General features: G+C 39.8%; 1 pseudogene; it reads right to left on the reverse strand.

The window, feature by feature from the left end:
- Positions 1–4,342: 4,342 nt before the first annotated feature.
- On the reverse strand, positions 4,343–4,820 carry LOC103601710 (annotated as a pseudogene).
- Positions 4,821–11,780: the final 6,960 nt, after the last annotated feature.

Genomic DNA, 11,780 nt, shown 5'->3' on the forward strand with positions numbered 1-11,780 from the left:
ACTGGTAGAGAACTTTGTTTAGAACTGGAATGAGCACTGTGTTTGGAACTGGTAGAGAACTCTGTTTAGAATTGGAATGAGCACTGTGTTTGGAACTGGTAGAGAACTCTGTTTAGAACTGGAATGAGCACTGTGTTTGGAATTGGTAGAGAACTTTGTTTAGAATTGGAATGAGCACTGTGTTTGGAACTGGTAGAGAACTCTGTTTAGAATTGGAATGAGCACTGTGTTTGGAATTGGTAGAGAACTTTGTTTAGAACTGGAATGAGCACTGTGTTTGGAATTGGAAGAGAACTTTGTTTAGAGCAGGAATGAGCACTGTGTTTGGAACTGGTAGATTTAGCCTCCACTGGCTAAATCATCAACACAGAACTTAGCCCTCTAGGGCTCTTTGACCTCATCTATTAAATATCTGTCTATCTATTTATCCATCTGTCCATCCTTTTATTTCACAAATGTCTTTGAGTGCCCCATGTGTGCCAGGTACTATATTAGGAAGGCATGTTACTTCCAGAGAATGACAGATTTTCAAAAGCAGTATAAATTACTCACGGATTATCTTTGACAGGCTCCACTTCTCCCCTTCCCCTGATTTTGCACAAGAAATTGAGAATAACTATAGGCACTTTTGGGAAGGCCAGATCTCAGCTGGAAACTTCTGGGTGAATATAAATGATCACCATAAAAACAATACAATAGTGCTGTCAGGATTTTAAAACAGATGTCATGTCAACTTGCTGATCTAAGATGCACAACCGCCAGAGCAGAGAAAGCAAATTGGTGGCCCATGGCCAGTCCAGCTCCGGCCGTGCCCTGTTTAGCTTGCCTAGTGCACTTGCTCAGTTGTTTTTCTCATAATAGAGAAGTGTTTCTCTCTACCACTGTCTTTATCAAAAGTGGAAAAACCAGAATAAGATTAAGAGCAATAGGCATTTTCAGAAAAAACTGTAACAGGCTCTGCCCTTTGCTTTTGTTTGTGTTTGTGTGTGTGTGTTTTGTTTGTTTTTACATATTCTATCTGACCTCTACTGCTATTGGGTTTCTGACAATCCACTCTAGACTAAAGGGCAAGATGGTTTGTACCTTGACTCTCAGAGGGTCCTTTGGGGAGTTGTTTCCTAATTTGAGGAGTTAGGGGAAAGAGAGGAGGAAGACAAGGAGAGGGTGCCCTCTTTCTGTAACTTCCCAACTACAGCAGAGACCGACAAATCTCACACTTCTTAGAGTTGAGATGGACTGGGGATTATCTGACTCAATCTTTTATTTAATATATAAAGAATCAAGCCCCAGAGAAGGCACGAGCTTGACCTAAGCTGGATGGCAGAGCCGGAACAGGCCCAACCCAGGTCTCCTGACTCTGCCCCAGTGTTTTTCTTCTCCTTTAAGATGCCTCAACCTCAAGTGAAAGCGAAACTGCAACTTCTATTAAATCACACTTTTTGTCATCACGTGCTGTTTCCACTCCAGGTTGATCATCTAAGTGAAATCTCTCATTCTGTCCTGGCATTAGGAGCCCAGAAAAATGAGCCTGCATGAGAAGACTCATTGGCTTTGAGCTTTGCAAAGCTTCTCCAGTTTGCTAAGCAGCACTTCAGAGGCCCAGGCTCATCTCTCTCATGTCACATGAGAGTATGTTCTCCAGCAGGAATGTCACAAGTACAAAACAAAGGAACTTGGGATGGGCAGTAGAGTTCAGTGTTAAGAACATGCATTTTGGAGTCAAATCAGAGCTGGGGGAACCTTTTCCTTGACTCGGTTTCCTCCTCTATAACACTGAGCAAACTACAATACCTATTTCATACTGTCATTGTTGGAATTAAACGAGATAATGAATAAAGTAATGCCCACACATAGTAAGTGCCAAAAAGATCTTAGCTACTACAGTTACAGGTAGGTAAACAAATGTATTAGTGCTTTGACTGCTTGCAGGTTGTTTAGTTTTGGAGAGACCAGAGAATCGTAATTTCCTTTCACGAGTTGTTTAGGTTTTGAAGTTCCAACAGAAGTTTTGGACAAAGATTACTAAGAAAGCAGAAAATTTCCCAACACAAATCTTTTCCTTATTCTCTCTCTCTCTCTTTTAAATTTTGAAAGGGCTTTCAAGTCAAGTTCAACCCTAGTTAGGCACCTCCGAGGGGCTGTTTTTCTGTTCTCCCTGTAGGACATCATGCTGGATGTGCTTATCAACGTTACATTTCTTTTCTGCTTTAATCCACCGACATGGGGCACTGTGTGAACAATGTAGCAATTACCTCCTTCCCCAACAGGTATTATGATCACATCATTTCCGTAACTAACCTGTCCTTCACCGGCATGAGTCCTTCGAATTTGTGGGTCGTCCTTTCTATAGCCAGCTCTCACCTCTGGCTGGTCCGTGTCTGGAAGTTTAGAGCCTGGTAGTCCCAGAATATTCAGGAGGCGCATAAAGTAGGGAAGGATGTGGTGAGTTTGGAAGCATTTGATGGTGGCACAGGAAAGCACAGCCATTTAATTTAAGCACATTTACAGAATGGTAGCATTGTTGAGCCACAGTAGAAACACCCATGGGAGAAACAACTGCAGCTCACAGAGTTCAGCACCATGCTTAACTCTGGCATAGAGTTATGCTGTCACTAAGAGTTTGAATTCATTTTCATTAAACTACAAATTTATTTTTTGTGACATGAATTTTTTCTTGCCGTCCTCCAAAATACTGAGCTCCTGTCAACTACAGATGAAGTTGTTTCCCTGCATTAGAGTATTGCTTTTTTTTTTTTCTGATTCTGAAAACTAAAGAGAAACAAGGGGAAAAGACTAGGTGACACTTTCCCATGCAAATTTGCAAAAATGCCATCCATTCCTTGCAGTACACAAGCCTCCACACGAGCAGCTACTTGCATGGCATTGCGATAGGGACATATTGTTAAGCCTGAAGGTCAACAAACTCTGCTGAAAGGGATTGTGAATTGTGGATTATCAGGATGAGTAATCTTCTCAAATGATTTTTCAGGAGACTTGGCTTCTTAGAAGGCCTAAGGTTTATTATAAAAAAGTAAATCCTCATTGAAAGTTAAAAAAGAAACAACTATAAAAGATTAACTACCAACAGCGTGATATCAGTACAATCTCAAATTAATTTTTTATCTACAGCTATATTCATATCTATATCTCTATAGAATAGTCCACAAAATGCTTATGATTTTAATATTTTCTGCATAATTAGATAATGACTAATTTTTATTTAACTTCCACCAATTTGTATTTACTATTTTTGTCTACAATAAATATATATTCCTTGTTGAAAAAAATCAACCAAGGGCCGGCCCGGTGGCGCACTGCTACAGTGCGCCACTTGAGAGCACGGCAGCACTCCCGCCGAGGATTCGGATCCCACATACAGACCGGCCGCTCACTGGCTGAGTGAGGTGCGGGAGCAACACCGAGGGTTGCGATCCCGTTGCCGGTCCTGGTCCAGTACGGGCGCGACACTGAGGGTTGCGATCCGTTGCCGGTCACGAAAAAAAAAAGAAAAAAAAAGAAAAAAATCAACCAAAAAATAAACAGATTGAATCATTCCGAGGATCATAAATACAGGGGAGGCCGAGCTATAGGAGCAGAATAATTTTTGTTTTCATTGATACTTGCTGATGGCCCTTCTCTTAGCTGGTCTGTCAAGGAGGACTCCATTGGGACTTGGAGGCCTAGTGAGCTGGGTAGAGATATTTATATGTCACACTAAACTTGTCTGCTATAATTGTTTTCACTCTCTAACCTTCCTACATTTACAAACTCTACATCTATGCCTACCACGTTTGTGCTTTTCTTTGGCAAAGGGAATTCCCATAAGAAGTGGAAACAGTGTATTTTTAACAGTTAATTCTTTCTAATTAGGGGTGGAGGCATGACTCAGTGGAGCCTGTGAGAAGTTTTCTGGGTCCTATGATCTTTCCCTGAGCCACACTTCAAATTTCTATTTCAAGGCAGTGGCAGCCAGGGTGATCCACCAGCTGGAAAACCCACCAGAACTTCAAGCTCAGAGTAGAAGCCATAAGAAGAGGGGGGACCTGGTCTCATAAAAATTTGGAAAGTAGGTTTTCAGTGCTCCTTTGTATACTTACTTAATGCTTTTGTTTTGTTTTGACTAAAAGAATTCACAATTTTATTTTTGTGTTTCATAATATAAATAGAAACTGCACTTTTTTGGTCCCACTTCTCCCCCCACAAAACCATTCTCTCTTCGATAGAAAGGGGAGCAAGTCTTCCATGTCATGCTGTTAGAAAACACCAAGTCACAGCACTATGATCTCATGGTGAAGTAGAACAAGTAACATAAAACCGATATAAAGAGGCCTCCCCTCTATGTTTATCTGTCTGGTCACCTCATTCCTGGCCAAGTGGGTACCATCATGAGATGGAAGGAGGTCTCATCACTGGGAGTCCAGACATGGCTGGCACGTGGCCTCCCGTGGAAAGCTTCATTCCAGGAGCAGTTCCCACTGGCACCATCCCTGGAGGAAGAGGGCCCATCATTAGCATCATGGGAGGACCCCCCACCATGGGGCGCTGGCTGATGCGAGGCAAGAAGGAGCTGGGAGACTGGGGGGGAGGTGGGATCATTGCCCCTGCAGGAGGAGGAGCAGAGGATGGAGTAGAAGTATCTTTCCTTGTTGAAACACAGCCATTGTTTTGTCAGTCAGGCTCTGAGCCTGCTCTTCCATCTGTTTCTGAAAGTAGTCTTTCACATTCTCTTTGTGTTTTCTACCACCACAATGTGTCTTTCACACAGATGGAGAGTCTTGGGTGAGGTACGTATCACAGTAGCCACAATAAAACTTGGGCATGGTGATCTGCAGGCCATTGGCCACTCCATTCCTCGCCACCTGGAAATGATGCTTATTTAACTTTTAATCATGTTTCAGGCCTTGGCTGAAAAGTCACTTCTGCAAGAATGCCCTCCCCAACTCTTCACATGAGTTGGTCCCCCTGCCGTACATTATCTATGCAATTTGTATTTTCATTTTGGCATCTATCATTGCTATAATAATTATATGTGTAATTATGTAACTGTCCATGTCTCCCACTAGACTATGAGGGAAGGACTATGCCTGTCTTTTGCTATAATGTTATGGGGCAACAACATAGTTAAGTATTAACTGAACAATTAAAAGCATGAATGAATGAAATACATTCCCCCCAGCACTTTTCTGTAACCCTTTTCTGCTATTTGGTGTTAAACTTCACATTAACTGCTTATCAACCTCGTGATAATATAAATAAATATATTTATTGATTGTGCAACTGTTATATAGTTATTATTGGATATAGATGGTTCGTTACATGTTTCAAATGCTTTTCAACCCTCAGGTGGTGTAGTTGGTTGTTGTTGCTTCCATAATAGAGGGATAAGAGATAAGAAGGATAAGAGGCTCAGCAAACAATTTATCCAACCAATGTTACAAAGAGCTAGAAACACAAATGCTGATGCTTCCCATAGTCCCCACTGACCCTTGGGAATGCAAAGTTACCTACTCCCGTGAGCGGCAGTCCCCACTCTGAAGTACTTCCTCTGTAGAACTTCTGTTTCTGCATCCCCTTTATTTTAGAGGTTCATAGCTAATGAGTGTGATCAATAACATTTTGAACTCATTCCAGATAAAATTTGTATTTTAATGGAGGCTCTTGAGATAATTTTAGTTGTAAAAGAAACTTAAAATAAAAAAGTTACAAATTTGCAATGTGATTTAGGAAAAAAATGCAAATAGACACCTAGTGCGTAATTTTACAGATATTATCGCTTTGGATGAGGACAAATATAAAGAAAAGTCAATTTAAAGAAAAATGGCAAATAAATAGAAGAAAAAGTAGTTCACAGATTTGGCAAATATTGGGAAGGCAGCATGCAAATAACTGAAGTTTGGGAAACGTGATTTTAACTCTAAGGGTTGAGCAACCAGGAACATAATAAGTACTCGGTAAATGTTCATTCATCCATTTATTTTGCAAAAATGTGTTGAGCTCCTACAATATGTCCTAAGTACTAGTAAGAGAATGGTGAGGAAGCTAGCTAGGACACCTGCCCTCATGAGCTATAACCATTCACAGGAAGGAACAGATAAATGAATCAATGAATGAGGAAGGAAGGAAAGAAGGAAGGAGCATCCGAATACAGGAATTTTAATGAATATATTAGGACTAAGAGAGAAAGATTTTGAGCTGGGTAGTCTCTAATGGGTCCTCATATAAAACTACCTGGTTGTACTTCTCATGGAGAGAAGCATATAGACCATTTGATTTTACTTACTTTCGTTTAGAGGTTCAATAGAGATAGATCTTTCTCTATCAGTGCTTGTTTCCTTCTAATAAGATCTGAGACGACTTGGTAGATATTTTGACTGCCACATCATCTGCATGCATTAGAAACACAAATATCCCAGAAAACCAAAGATGTCCTAGAATGACAAATGACCCTGATTAGTTAAATTTTAGACTCTAGAAACTTTGAAAGGTGCGGTGAAAGGGGATTCAAGGAAGGTTGGATGCTTTGCCATGACATCAAAGGGAGGAAATCCACATAAGCTAGAATGTACTCTAGACACCTTAGGAAGATTTCTAACACAAACTTTCGATTGTCTATTAAAAGGAAAGCGAGTACTTGTATATTTGGGAAGAAAGCACAACGAAACCCTCACATCTGATTTTGGATGTCAGCTCAAGATTTTAAGTATGATTCTTTGCCATTCCATGAAAAATCCATCCTTCCTTATACCGATGCTCATTTGCAGTGAGCATTTTCCCCAGTTTACCATTGCTTCTTGATAAAGATGGGTGCACCTGCATTGGACATTCTAACTAGATTAGAGAATAATGACCAAGAAGATCTTGAAGAAGAGAAGATAATTTATTACCCACATTACTTTCACCCTAAGAAGTGTTCAGAAGTAAACTCTCTAATTCCCCTAGAATTCACTTATCACACTCAGAACACAAGGCACAAGTTGGAAACAAGGAGAGCTTCCACACTTTGGCCCTGTTACAGTGGGGTCATGGTAGGAGCCCTTAGATATTTCCAACCATTTCTGTCAACTTCCTCCTGAGAGGATAATGCTATCTGTAGGGAAAGGTGATGGCAGTAGTAGCTATCATATATTACAAGTTGACATGTGATGGGCACATATAATTCTCCAAATAAACCTTGCAAGGTAGATGGAATCATGCTTATTATATGGAAGGAAGAAATAGAAAACCCAGAAAATAGTTTACCCAAGGTCACAAAGCTGGTACATGATGGAACAGGATTTTGAACTCTAGTCTGACCCTAAATCTATGTTCTTCACTGCTCTTCTGCCTCCCAAATGAACTCTTCCTGTGTGTGCAAATTAGCTCACATGACACCCAGCAATTATAGCTGGAGCATCACAGTACCCAGGAGCAATTTGCTAGAGCTCCTTGGCATGCAATAATAGTGACAAGTAAATATAGTAACTTGGATATCACTTAATTCATTTCAGAGCCAGAGCCTGAATTAACAGATGGAGGGACAATGGTGCTCTAAAGGCAGGGGCTGGGGCCCTGACATGAGGGGTTGGTGCATCCTCCTGTACACCCAGTTGCTCACCTCCTCAGCACAGGCCCTTGGGCTCCAGCAGGTGGGGCTGCCACTGGAGATGAAGCAGATGCTCTTTGCCATCCGAGAACTAAGTTAACCAGTAGATACATTTCCTTCCATTTCATCAACCTGTCTGCTGTTTAGTGTTGCAGGCAGTAGAAAGAAGTAGCTTTGATGGATAAAAAAGAGAACTTGATCACACAGTGGCTGGACCATATCCCAGAAGGGGAAATTTTAGCAAATCACTTAATAGCACTATCCTCACTAACCTTCTCTGTATCTCATGTGTACATATATATGCACAACACTTTGTACACATTGTTTCATTTACTTCTCATAACAGTTTGCCCAGGTAGGTATTGTCACCCCCTTTCAGATGAGGAAACAGAACGTGGCAGGTTTCATTGACCTAACCAAGGTCCACAACTAGTTTCCGACAGATTTGGATTTGAATTAAAGTAAGTTTGATTTGATTTCCACAGTCCCACAATGCTTCTCAATATAAAAATTACAGATGGTGTTTTGTAAACTTGCAAGTTAGAGGAACAGAAAGGAGATCAGTTGTGGCCAGAGGGTGTTGAGCACAGAGGAGAAGAGGGCACAGGAGGAGTGGGAGAGGCAGGCAGTAGTCAGACCACATGGGACCTGCAGGCCTTGGTAAGAAGTCTGACTTTCATTATAGTTATCCCGGGAATCTCTCAAAAGAATCTAAAGTAGAGGATCTTGCCTCTGCAGTCTCTTCCCCAGTGTGTAGACTTGCTGCCTTTGTCAAAGATCAGATGGCTGTAGTTGTATGGGTTGATTTCTGGGTTCTCTATTCTATTCCATTGATCTGTATGTCTGTTTTTATGCCAATACCATGTTGTTTTTGTTATTATAGCTTTGTAATGTAGTTTAAAGTCAGGTAGTGTTATGCTTCCAGCTTTATTTTTTTGCTCAGGATTGCTTTGGCTATGTGTGGTTTTTTTGTTCTTCCATATGAAGGGTGAGATTGTTTTATCCATTTCTGAGGAAAATGTCATTGGAATGTTGATGGGGATTGCATTGAATCTACAGGTTACTTTGGGTAATAAGAACATTTTCACAATGTTAATTCTTCCAATCCAAGAGCATGTGATATCTTTCCATCTTCTTGTGTCCTCTTTAATTTCTCTCAGCAGTGGTTTGTAGTTCTCATTATAGAGATTTTTCACATCCTTGGTTAACTTTATTCCTACATATTTTATATTTTTTGGTGGCCATTGTGAATGGGCTAGCTTTGTTGATTTCCTCTTCTGTGTGTTCACTGTTGGAGTATAGAAATGCTACTGATTTTTGTGAGTTGATTTTGTATCCTGCAACTTTGCTGAAATCATTTATCAACTCTGAGTGTTTTTTTGTAGAGGCTTTAGGCTGTTCAATATATAGGATCATGTCATCTGCAAACAGGGACAGTTTGACTTCACCTTTTCCAACCTGGATGCCGTTTATTTCCATCTCTTCTCTGATTGCTCTGGCTAGTACTTCCAACACTATGTTGAATAGTAGTGGTGAGAGTGGGCATCCTTGTCTAGTTCCTGTTCTTAAGAGAAAAGCTTTCAGCTTTTCCCCGTTCACAATGATTTTAGCAGTGGGCTTATCATATATGGCTTTAATTGTGCTGAGATACTTTCCATCTATACCTAACGTGTAGAGAGTCTTTATCATGAATGGATGTTGAATTTTGTCAAATGCTTTTTCAGCATCTATAGAGATGATCATATGGTTTTTGTCTTTGCTTTTATTGATGTGATGTATCACATTTACTGATTTGAGTGTGTTGAACCGACCCTGCATCCCTGGGATGAATCCTACTTGATCGTGGTGGATAATTTTGTGTATGTGTTGCTGTATTCTGTTAGATTGTATTTTATTGAGGATTTTTGCATCTATATTCATCAAGGATATTGCCCTGTAGTTTTCTATTTTCGATGTATCTTTGTCTGGTTTTGGTATCATGATGATGTTTGCCTCATAAAATGAGTTTGGGAGAATGGCCTCTGTTTCAATCTTTTGGGATAGTTTGTAGAGAATTGGTATCAGTTCCTCTTTGAAGGTTTGGTAGAACTCCATGGTGGACCCGTCCGGTCCTGGGCCTTTCTTTGCTGGGAGACTGCTGATAACAGCTTCAATCTCTTTCATTGTTATTGGTCTGTTCAGATTTTCTATATCTTCTTGGCTCAGTTTTGGTAGTTTTTATGTGTACAGAAATTTATCCATTTCCTTCAGATTTTCAAATTTGTTGGCATATAGTTGTTTATAGTAGTCTCTAATGATTCCCTGTATTTCTGATGTATCAGTTGTAATATCACCTTTTTCATTTCTAATTTTTGTTATTTGGATCTTCTCTCTTCTTTTCTTAGGTTTGCCAATTGTATTTATCTTTTCAAAAAACCAACTTTTGGGGCCGGCCCAGTGGTGCACTGCTACAGTGCGCCGCTTGGGAGTGCGGCGGTACTCCTGCCGAGGGTTCAGATCCCACACACAGACCGGTTCCCACTCACTGGCTGAGCGAGGGGCGGGCGCAGCACCGAGGGTTGCGATCCCGTTGCCGGTCCCGGTCCGGTACGGGCGCGACACTGAGGGTTGCGGTCCGTTGCCGGACACGAAAAAAGACCAAAAAAGGGAAAAAAAAAAAAAAAACCCAGCTTTTTGTTTCATTGGTCTTTTGTATCATTTTTTGGGTTTCTATTTCATTTAGTTCTGCTCTGAAATTAATTATTTCTTTCTGTCTACTAACTTTGGGTTTGGATTATTCTTGTTTTTCTAGATCTTTAAGGTGAAATGTCATGTTGTTTATTTGCCATCTTTCCATTCTTCTGAAGTAAGCATTTAATATAATAAATTTCTCCCTTAGTACTGATTTTGCAGTATCCCACAGGTTTTGGTATGATGTGTCATTATTTTCAAGAAATTTTTTTATTTCCTGTTTAATTTCTTCTTGGACCCATATGTCATTAAGTAGAATGTTGTTTAATTTCCATGCATTTGTATAGTTTCCAGAGTTTTGTTTGTTTTGATTTCTAATTTTAATCCATTGTGATCTGAAAAAATACATGGAATAATTCCAATTTTTTTTGGATTTGTTGAGATTTGCTTTGTGACCTAACATGTGTCCTATCCTGGAGAATGTTCCGTGAGCTGATGAGAAGAATGAATATTCTGAGGTTGTTGAATGGAATGTTCTGTAGATATCTGCCAAGTGCAATTGGTCTCAAGTGTTGTTTAGATCTTGTGTTTCTCTATTGATTTTTTGCCTAGATGATCTATCCAATGTTGAGAGTGGGGTATTCAGGTCCCCCGCTATTATGGTGTTAGTGTCTATCTCATTCTTTAGATCTAATAGTGTTTGCTTTATAAATCTGGCTGGTCTGACATTGGGTGTGTATATATTTGATTGTTATGTCTTCTTGATGGATACATCCTTTTATCATTATATAGTGTCCTTCTTTATCTCTTTTTATGGTTTTTGGTTTAAAGTCTATTTTATCTAATATAAGAATAGCTACTCCAGCTCACTTTTCATTTCTATTTGCATGGTATATCTTTTTCCATCCTCTCACTCTTAGTCTATGTGTCTCTTTACAGGTAAGGTGAGTCTCTTGAAGGCAGCATATTATTGCATCCATCTTTTTAATCCAGTCAGTCAGTCTGTGTCTTTTGAGTGGGGAATTTAATCCCTTTACATTTAGAGTTATTGTTGAAAGGTGTTGATTCACTTCTAGCATTTTATTGATTTTTGTTTAGATGTCTTGAGTATCGTTTGGTCCTTTCTTTCTGATTTTCTGTTTGTCTTCTGTATTTGTTGGTTTCTTGGGGTGGTAGATAAACTTTTTTTTTCTTTATTGTTAGCATTTTTGTTTTACTGATAGGTTTTGTTCTTTCTTGAGTATTCATGGCAGTGATGGTTGTTTTTCAGGTATCAAACCCAGTACTTCCTTGAGAATTTCTTTTAGGGCTGATCTTTTTTTTTTCCATTAAATATTTCTTTTGTCAATATACAATGTATTTGATTATTATGACCCATCACCGACACCTCCCTCCCTCCTCCCTCTCTCCCCTCCCACCCAAGAATGTCCTTTCCGTTTGCTTGTTGTAACAACTTCAAAAAAGTATAGTTGTTATATCTTCTTCCCCCGCGCCCTGGTTTTTTTGTGTGTGTGTATGTGGGTGAATT

This window comes from Galeopterus variegatus, unplaced genomic scaffold (genome assembly GCF_000696425.1).
Source record: "Galeopterus variegatus unplaced genomic scaffold, G_variegatus-3.0.2 Scaffold3844, whole genome shotgun sequence".
Taxonomy (NCBI): domain Eukaryota; kingdom Metazoa; phylum Chordata; class Mammalia; order Dermoptera; family Cynocephalidae; genus Galeopterus; species Galeopterus variegatus.